Raw genomic sequence first — 11,079 nt, 5'->3', positions numbered from 1 at the left:
GTGTTTTCTACTAACTTGTCTAGTATGTCTTCAAATAGGGATATAGATTTTCGTATAGACTTGGAGCCGGGCACTCGCCCAATCTCTATCCCTCCTTATCACATGGCTCCGGTAAAATTAAGGGAGCTTAAGACTCAGATCCAAGAGCTCCTTGATAAAGGTTTCATCCGTCCTATTATTTCTCCGTGTGGTGCTTCAATTTTATTTGTTAAGAACAAGGATGGTAATATGAGGATGTGCATAGGCTATTGAAAATTGAATAAGGTCACCATCTGAAATAAGAACTCGTTGCCTCGTATAGATGATCTATTTGACCAGTTTCAGGGTGAATCATTATTTTCTAAAATTGATATAAGGTTTGGTTACCATCAAATAAAGATCAGGCCTGAAGATGTACCTAAAAAGACATTCAGAACTCGGTATAAGCACTATAAGTTCTTGGTAATGTCGTTTGGGTTGACCATTTCATATACGACTTCATGATTTTGTTGAATGGGGTGTTCAAATTGTTCCTAAATTCTTTAGTAATTGTGTTCATTGATTACATTCTGGTCTATTTGAAGAGTAAGAAAGAATATGCCGACCATCTGTGTGTTGTTCTAGTGTCCTGGGAAACGTTCTAGTGTCCTGGGAAACAAAAAATATATGCGAAATTTTCTAAGTGGAAATTCTGTTTGTCTTCAGTTGTCTTTCTTAGGGCATGTGGTTTCAAAAGAAGGGTAATGGTATATCCCCAAAAGATTGAAGCAGTCAAGAATTGGATCCGACCAAGTTCTATGAATGAGATTAAGAGTTTTGTGGGGCTTGCCAGCTATTATCGGAGATTTGTGAAAAATTTTGCTTCTATTGATACACACTTGATAAGGCTTACTTAGAAGGACGTACCTTTTGAGTGAATCGACAAACGAAAATAAACCTTCCAAAATTTCAAAGACACTTTTGACCATGACACCCATTTTGACACTGCTAGTTGAAGGTAAGGATTTCATTATTTATTATGATGCTTCACATTCGGGCTTGGGTGCTGTGTTGATGCAGGATAAGAATGTCATAGATTATGCCTCGTTACAATTGAAGGTTCATGAGAGAAACTTGTCACGACCCAACCCCATAGGCCATGACTGGGGTCCGACCTGGACCCCCATATACATACCTATCAACTGTAGTCAAATCGAACTATGAATAAAGTGATACTACTCATAAAGGCCTCAATAAGTTAAAACTTTTTCGTGTACGAATGGCTTTTTTTTATTCATACCATACCATGAAAGGACATGCAAGCCGACAAGGCTGCTGTAACATAAAAACCTTTAAAACATATCGTATAGGCACCACCGAAACAAACTTACAAACAACCCACATGCATACGTCTACAGACCTCTGAGAATAGTAATAGCAATATATGACAGGACAGATTCCCCGCCATGCCCCTGGATAAATAAATATATACATATTAAATGACCAGTATCAAAAGTTAGGCTTTGGAACATTGGAGCGCTCCCAACATCGCTGAATAGAAACCCTAAGCCGGTCCGGCGGACCTCCAAAATGAACATCTGTACCTGCGGGCATGAAATGCAGCCCTCCGAGGAATGTGGGGGTTAGTACGATATATGTACTGAGTATATAAAGTATGGACTGTAATAAGTAAAGCCATTACCAAAACAGAAGGTGTAAAAATGAGAAAACTACCCAGAATACCAAAATGCTTTTCGTAACCACAGATCATGTATGTAGAAAATATATGCAATATCCGGCCCCATTATAGGACTCGATGAACAAATACAAAATATGGTCGCCATCCCATCACCAGTGCTACAGCACATCATAACTCTAGAGTAGGGAATATCTCCATAACGGATCATATCATATCAGATGGCATATCATATCATATCAGATCATATATGTACATGGCACATCATAGCTCCACAAAACCCATGTACAGGTCATACCTGCCCCCTCAGGTCGGGGCACGACGAACAATATATAGAAGTATGCATGATCATATATATCCTAGCCCGGGCTCAGTGAAAGAAGCATTGAAGCATCCACAGATAGAGTAGTGAAAAACTATATGCAATTTAAATCATATTTGAGACTCGACGGAATAATCAAAATGAGCTTTCGTTCAAAATCGAGACAAGAGTCATATCAAGTACCCTTTGAAAGTCACTATAGGCTATATTAAAATAGAACTTTTGGGAATCATATACACATGTCAAGGCATAACAAAATATCTTTTGGAAGTCGAGAAGTTGGCCATCCTAGTGTCTTTAAGAATAGGAACTTCTTTGAAATCATATGAAAGTTATATACTTGTTTCGTAAAAACCATGCCAAAAAGGGAGATTAGCTCTATATACTTATGTCAAAGACATGCTAAAAGAAAGTATAAGCCTTACATACGGATGCCAAAATATGCCAAAAGAAAAAAACATTAGCTTTACATACTTATGTAAAAACATTCCAAAAGAAAGAATAAGATTTACATACTTATGCCAAAAATATGCCAAAAGGAAGAAGGTAGCTTCACATACCTCTTGCGGATTACTCTTAACACGTTCGCCTCGTCGTTTATTGAACCTATTTAACATAAAAGTAATACGAGCATCAACAACCCTCTACTTTCCAGCGTCTTAAGTTACCTACGAGTATTCATAGAACTCATCTTCTCGCTCGCCTTCTCGACAAGTTCCTTAGTTAGTTAGTGAGTCAACAAAAAATGGGCAACATCTCCCCTATAACTTGCCCTATCCAAAACTCCAATTTTAATCCCTAACCTTATCAGCCACATTCAAAATAAGAAGCAGCAACCATATATAAGAAAACTAACTCAACATTACTCAAAACAATCCCCAAACAGTCCGCTCAAAACTACGACTCCAAAATAGGGTATTTAGTCTCTATTTTGTAAAACCTTTAAGTATACGATACGAGGGGTCATGTGGATGCAACAATAAGATCACACACCTCTTTTAGAACACTTTTAGTCCCTGCAACATACCACCACACACCTGCAGTAGCACACCACAAGCACAACACCTTGCTTCGACTACAATTTAACTATAGCGACTCCAATTTAGTTTGTCTTCAATGTCAAGCATTCCTATCATATTTTAAAATTTACAGCCACCTATAGGGAGTGTAAAACACTCCATAACAACACCATAAATACTAAATTGAAAGGAGAAACCTTACCTTACCCGAAATTGGCCAAAACTGCCAAATTGCAACTCGGAAACTCTTCAAACTTGCTGAAATTGCGCGGACTGCTTGTTATCCATTTGGTGATTCTCCAAGCCATGATTTTAAATTATTAAAACCTTCATACCATTTCTAACCCTTACCAAAATATGGGAGAATAGAACCAAGCCATATCTTAACAAACGGCTTCCCAAACTTGCTGAAAATTAACTTTGAAAACTCCTTTACGCGGCTGAGGTTTGGTGGCTATTTCCATCCCTATATTGCTGCCCAAATAGTTAATTTGAATCATTAAAACCTCCACTTATTCAAGGAATACCGTATATAATTAAATGACAAAACGAAATCGGGATGTACCTATTTTGTTTCCTCGTAGCTGTCACGTTTTTCTCTCTTATTCTAGGGTTTGTTCTTGACTTTTGTTTGCTGTAGTTTAAAGAGTGTGAACTTAAGTATAAGTCACATATACATGTATATATGTGGTCCTAGGAGGTGACACATGACAGCCGCCTAGGGCTCCACCTCATCCATGCATCCAATCCAAATTCGCCACATGGCAGCGTGGGACCCACCTCAAGTAGGAGTGTCACCTGCTTGCTTCCAAGTAGGTGCATCACCTTCTTTCTTCCAAGTAGGTGCATTACCTACTTGCTTCTGAGTAGGTGCTACGCCTCCTTCCACCTCTTCCGTGGGTTCATAATCTCGCTTTACTTTAAGAACCTATGTATTCCTTGCTACTTAAGATCGACGTATACTCAAGTAGCTTAAGTACGTAAGACATCCAAGTTGGTATCTTATGCAAGTAGATCGGGCCCTACGACTCATTACTTGGCCTCTAACTCCTTTCGGATTCTTATAATCCTATTTTCAATCTTTCTGATTATGGGGTATTTCATTCTCCCCTTCTTAGAGTTGTTTAATAGCATTATAGATTATCCGACTCACATGATGACTTCTAAGAAACCTAAGAGCCTTTCCAGAAACTTAAGAAGCTTAAAAAGCATTCTAAGGTACCAAAGTACGGGGTATAACAAAACTATCCAACGCATGATTTGGATTTGGCAGTGATAGTATTTGCTCTCAATATTTGGTAACATTACCTTTATAGTGTCAAGTGTAAAGTGTTTACTAATCATCACAGTATACAACATGTATTCACTCATAAAGACTTGAATTTGAGACAACAAAGGTGGATAGAGTTGCTTAAAGATTATGATTTAACCATTCAATATAATTCAGGTAAGGCTAATGTGGTGGCAGACGCATGAAGCCAAAGACTATTGAGTATGGGCGGTCTTTGTTGTTTGGATATTTCTAAAAGACCCTTGGCTATGGAGATTCATGCTCTAGAGACCAAGTTCATGAAGCTCGGCATCTCATAGAAAGATGGGTCACTGGCAAATATTAATGTTAGGCCCACATTTATTGAAGATATCAAGGACAAGCAATTTGAAGATGAGAGTTTGAATGAGCTTAGAAGGAAGACGGTGTCTGGCAAAACACAAGATATGGCTCTTGATGCAACTGGGGTGCTTAGTTTTAGGAGAAGAATTTGTGTTCCCTGAGTGGACAACTTGATTCAGAAGGTGTTAATAAAGTCTCATAGTTCGCGATATTCTATCCATCCAGGTGTGACTAAGATGTATCGGGATTTGAAGTTGCTTTACTAGTGGTCTGGCATGAAGCAAGATATAACTAAATTTATGGCTAAGTGTCAAAACTGTCAGCAAGTGAAGTATGAGCATCAAAGGCCTACAGGTTTACTTCATAAGATGTCCATTCCTTAATAGAAGTAGATAGATAGCTATGAATTTTGTGGTGGGTCTTCCTATGAACTTGGGGAAGTTTGACTCTATTTGGGTTGTGGTTGACAGACTAACGAAGTCAATTCACTTCATTTCGGTTAAAGTGGCTTATAATGCTCAACATTTGGTAAGGATTTATGTGAAGGAGATAGTAAGGTTGCATGGTATGCCCCTTTTTATCATCTCAGACTGTGGTACAAAGTTTACATCAAAGTTTTAGGGGAAATTGCATAAGGAGTTAGGCACTCAACTCACTTTCAGCATAGCCTTTCATCTACAGACTGATGGGCAGCTGAAAAGAATAATTCAAGTGTTGGAAGATATGTTAAGGGCATGTATAATTGACTTTGGAGGTCATTGGGATAAATTTCTACCTTTGTGTGAGTTATCCTATAATAGTAGTTATCACTCCAGCATTGACATGACACCATTTGAAGTACTTTATAAGAGGGGTGTAGATCATTCATAGGGTGGTTTAAGGTAGAAGATGTGAAATATTTGGGAGTTGATTTGGTAAGGGATCCTTAAGACAAGGTAAGAAGTATTCAAGCTAAGCTTCTAGCATTCCAGAGTCGATAGAAAGAGTATGTAGATCACAAGGTAAGGGATTTGGAATTTCATGAGGGTGAGCAGATTCTTCTGAATGTGTCACTCATAAAGGGTGTGATGATATCCGGAAAGAAGGCAAGCTTTGTCCTGGCTAAATTAGCCCATTCGAGAATCTTAACTGTATAGGGACAGTGACTTATAGGTTGGCTCTATCACCTAGATTATGTAGTGTCCATCCAGTGTTCCATGTATCTATGTTGAAGAAGTAGAATTGGGATGGAGATTATATCATCAAGTGGGTCTTGGTGCTATTAGACAAAGATCTTTAGTATGAGGAAGAATCGGTGACAATTCTTGATTGTGATGTCTTAAAGTTGAGGACCAAAGAGATTAAGTCGGTGAAGGTTCAATGGAAGCATCGCCTGGTTGAAAAAGCTACTTGAAAAACCGAGAAGAACATGTGAGACAAGTATCCCCAGCTGTTTGATGATTCGGGTACTACTCTATTCTTGACTTAGCTCAATTTCCTATTTTGATCACTCGGGGATGAGTGATAGGTAAATTGATATTTATTATAATGACCTGGTCCCAGTGTTATGAATAAGCCAATGGGGAAGTAATTTGGACTAGAAAACTTTTGAGTGGTAACATAAAAATTTTGAGCCTAGACCAAACTTGGATGAAATCTGAGTCAGGTGAGGACTAGGTAATTCGACAACATATGGGTGATTATATTATGAGTTTTATCATTTGAGTCGATATCCAAGACATTAAGAAAGTTGTATGACTTTACGGAATCGAATTCGGGTGAGTAGAACTTCTGAAATTGGTCTTGGTGTAAAAAGGTAGTTTTAGAACATCGAGGTTTGAGGGTGTGTTATGAAATAGGGGTTTGGAACCCAAATTCTGAGTTTCTATTTCCATGATGCAAAATGGGTTCCCTTTTTTGTTTTATTTTAGATTTCTTTAAAAAAAATTAAGAAATTGCTGCTTAAACAATAAAAACAATTTTTTTTAACTCTATAGCGAGTTAGGCCCGCTATGGCCGACCAATCACAAGTTAAATAGGTAAAAGTTCCAAAACAGGATTAATTCTGTAATTTCATTTTTGGAGAACTGTAATGACCTACTCTCGTGTCTTTATCTTACCATTCTATTACGTATGTGTTTAGTTTGCGCTATAAAAGTGGTTTTCTCACTGGAGTGTTAGTGTGGTGGTTAGTCACGAGGGATTGGGGTTGTGACAAAGTTGGTATCAGATCCCAATTCATTGATCTCGTTGTACCAAAATGAGTCTAGTAGAGTTTTGTGGAATGGTACAAAGATATTTTTACTTTTCTTTGATAGGCTACAGGATTTTAGGAAAAGTTCTTTATCTTCTTTCCTTCATGCTATAACTTGATTCCAATTGGTATCTAGAGATCCAAATTGATATCTAACCTCTTTCACTCTCTTGTTCATAGATGGTTAATACCCACTACAATGGTATTCGACCCGTAGCTGCAGTTGAGCCAGAGGAAAAGCCAATCATACGTGGATGCAGTCGAGGCAGGGGCAAGAGAGGAAGATGCGACAGAGGCCGAAGGAGAGAAGAACCCACCAGGGATGAGGCTCCAATTGAGGAAGTACCAGTAGGTGAGTCCCCTCCCGCACCCCAGGATGAGTGAGAAGAGAACATAGAGGTTGAGGAGGAGGAGACTACTATATAGGTGGAAGACACCCAAGCTGGGGCTGCCGATGTTCCCCCTTTGGACCCCGTACTCACACAATAGATCATGTCCTTTCTAAGTGGGTTGGCTGGCACTAGATCCATTTCCACCATGCTCGCAGCACCAACCCCTATTGCTCGCCCATTTACTGTTGTTTCTCCTTTAGTAGATGAGGTGGTAGGCATTAATTCCTTTTTCAGACCATTCATGGGACCAGTTATGACCGGCACTGAGTATGATATGATCACCAAGGTCCTGAAACTTAAGCCTTCAGTTTTCCATGTTTTTGAGAATTAAGATGCCTATGAGTTCATCTTTGACTACTATGAGAGATTGCACAAGTTGGGGATAGTACACCAGCACGGGGTAGAGTTTGTGGCATTTCAGCTGCAGGGTGAGGCCAAATAGTGGTGGAGGGTTTATGTGGAGTACCACTTGCCAGTGTTGCCCTAACTTACTTGGGTCCAATTTCATGCCTTGTTTCTGGACAAATATGTGCCATATATCCTGAGGGACCGCAAGAAGGACGAGTTCATAGCATTGGAGAAGGGTGGTATGTTGGTGGTTGCTTATGAGGCCAAATTTTATCTGTTGTCCAGGTATACTACTCAGTTGGTAACTACAGAAGAAGAAAGAATATGGTTGTTTGTGAAGGGGTTGAACCCCAAATTACAGGTGTTGTCGATTTACATGACTTTGTCGGGCATGAGTTTTAATGAAGTCACTGATTTTGTGAAGAAGGTAGAGGGTGTAAGGCGAGATGGACAGGCCAAAGCATTGGCTAAGAATCCCAAGAGTACAGGTAACTTTCAGAGGTCCTATTCTAGAGGGTCAGGCAGGCCGCTAATTATAGCTCGACCAATTTAGTCAGTGCTAGCCGCTTTTATTAGAAGTTTTTCAGGTACTCTACAGCAGCATCAAGCTAGGAGGGTCAAGAAACATCATTTCCAGGTAATAGGCCATCCTTTGAGCGCAACTATTTTAATTGTGGAGAGACGAGGCACATAAGGAGGGAGTGCATCATCCCCGCAGGATAAATTCAGCACCCGAGTAAGCCAAACAAGTGGTACCCATGAGTGGAGGTGGAAGCGGTAGAGGATATCCACAAAGTGAGTGAGAAGGAAATAGAAAAGGTCGTGGAGGCCGAGGTAATGGTAATGCAAGTCAAGTAGCAACACATCCAGGTAGGGAGTTGGCCTATCAAGATGACAGGGTTCAGTTCTATGCCTTTTCGGGCAAGACCGAGGCTGAGGCGTCTAATGTAATGAATACAGGTATTATTCTTGTCTGTGACTGGATGGCTACTGTTTTACTTGATCCAAGGTTTACTTAAACATATGTGTCAGTGAAATATGCCTTGGGTTTTAGTGCACCTTGTGATATACTTAATGCCCCCATCCATGTTTCTACCCATGTTGGAGAGTCTGTTATAGTCACCTATGTGTATTGTGCTTATTCTGTTATGTTTATGGGATTTTAGACTTGAGTCGACTTGGATATCTTAGATATGATGGATTTTGACGTAATCTTAGGCATGAATTGGTTGTCCCCCTATTTTTCTATACTTAACTGTAATGCTAAGACTCTGGTTCTAGAGATCCCGGAGAGGGAAAGGTTAGAGTGGAAAGGGGTATACATGCCTAAGCCAGGTAAGGTCATATTTTTTCTTCAGGCTAGACAAATGGTGGGGCAGGGTTGTTTGGCCTATTTGGACCATATTCGGAATATTGATGTAGAGTTTCCCTCTATTGAATCTATTCTGGTAGTGTGCGAATTTCCTGAAGTATTTCCTATAGACTTGCCTGGCATGCATCCTGATAGAGACATAGATTTCTGTATTGACTTGGAGTCTGAAAGTCACCCAATTTCTATTCCTCCCTACCGTATAGCTCCAGCAGACTTGAGAGAGCTTAAAGCTCAAATCCAGTAACTCTTTGATTAGGGATTTATCCATCCTAGCTCTTCTCCATGGGGTGCTCTGGTACTGTTTGTTAAGAAAACGTATGGTAGCATGAGAATGTGCATTGACTACCAACAACTAAATAGGGTCACCATTCAGAATAGATACCAGTTGTCGCCCATTGATGACCTCTTTGATCAGTTGCAAGGTGCATCGGTCTTTTTAAAAAGCGATCTTAGGTCTAGGTACCATCAATGAAGATTAGGCCTGAGGATGTTCCCAAAACAGCCTTTAGAACAAGATATTAGCACTATAAGGTTTTAGTGATGTCTTTTGGGCTGACCAATGCACCTATAACCTTCATGAATTTGATGGGTGGGGTTTTTAAGACATTCCTAGATTCATTCATAATTGTGTTTATAAATGATATTTTGGTATATTCGAAGAGTGAATAGGAACATGTAGACCATCTCTGTATTATTCTAGGTGTTCTAGAAAAGCAGAAGCTGTATGCAAAATTATCTAAGTGTGAATTTTGGTTGCCTTTAATTTCCTTTTCAGATCATGTTATTTTAAAAGAAGGGGTAATGGTAGATCCATAAAATATTGAAGCAGTTAAGAACTGGGTTCGGCCTAGCTCTGTGACTGAGGTAAAGAGTTTTGTAGGACTGGCCAATTATTATTGCTGGTTCGCGAAAATCTTTCTTCTACCGCTACCCATTTAACAAGGCTAACTCAAAAAGAGGTACCCTTTGTATGGACTGATAAGTGCGAAGAGAGATTCCAAAAGCTGAAGACTCTTCTGACCACAACACCTATCTTAACCCTGCTGGTTGAAGGTAAAGACTTTATTATTTATTGTGATACTTCACATTCATGTTTGGGTGTTGTGTTGATATAGGACACTAATATGCCTATGCTTCACAATAGTTAAAGGTTCATAAGAGAAACTAGCCGACTCATGACTTAGAGTTGGTAAGGATAGTATTTGTTCTGAAAATCTGGAGACATTATCTTTATGGTATCAAAACTTGAAGAGTTTATATTGGTGGCTGGGTATGAAGATGGACAGAAGAATATGTAACTAAGTGTCAGAATTGCCAGCATGTGAAATATGAACACCAAAGACCTGCAGGTTTTCTCTAGAGAATTCCTATTCCTGAATGGAAGTGGAAAATGATAGCCATCGACTTCGTAGTGGGACTTTCCAAGACTTGGGGAAGTATGATTCTATTTGGGTGGTGGTCGATAAATTGACAAAGTTAATCCACTTTATCTAAGTTTTAGTGGACTATAATACACAACAACTGACAAGGATTTATGTGAAAGAGATAGTGAGGTTGCACGGGGTGCCCTTTTCTACCATTTCGAACTTGGTACGCAGTTCACCTCAAAGATTTTGGGAAAATTACATGAGGAATTGGGTACACAACTCACTTTCAACACAACTTTTCATCCATAGAAAAAAGGCCAGTAAGAGAGGATAATTCAAATACTAAAGATATGTTAAAAGCATGTGTAATTAACTTTGGGGTACATTAGGATAAGTTCTTGTCATTGTATGAGTTCTCCTACAACAATAGTTATCGCTCCAGCATTGGGATGGTACCATTTGAAGCTCTTTATAGGAGGGGATGTAGGTCTCCCTTAAGATGGTTTAAAGCTGGAAAAGTGGAACCTTTGAGGGTGGACTTAGTAAAAGATGCTCAGGAAAAGGTGAGGGGAATCCAAGTTAAGCTTCTAGCAACTCAAAGTTTCCAAAAAGAATATGCTGACCATAAGGTAAGGGACATGGAATTCCAGGCTGGTGAGCAAGTGTTGTTAAAAGTGTCACCCATTAAGGGGGTAATGAAATTAGTTAAGAAGGGCAAGTTCAACCCTTATTATATTGGTCCTTTTGAGATTTTCGATTG

The sequence above is a fragment of the Solanum dulcamara genome, chromosome 9 (genome assembly GCF_947179165.1).
Source record: "Solanum dulcamara chromosome 9, daSolDulc1.2, whole genome shotgun sequence".
NCBI lineage: Eukaryota > Viridiplantae > Streptophyta > Magnoliopsida > Solanales > Solanaceae > Solanum > Solanum dulcamara.
This window is presented reverse-complemented; position numbering follows the sequence as displayed.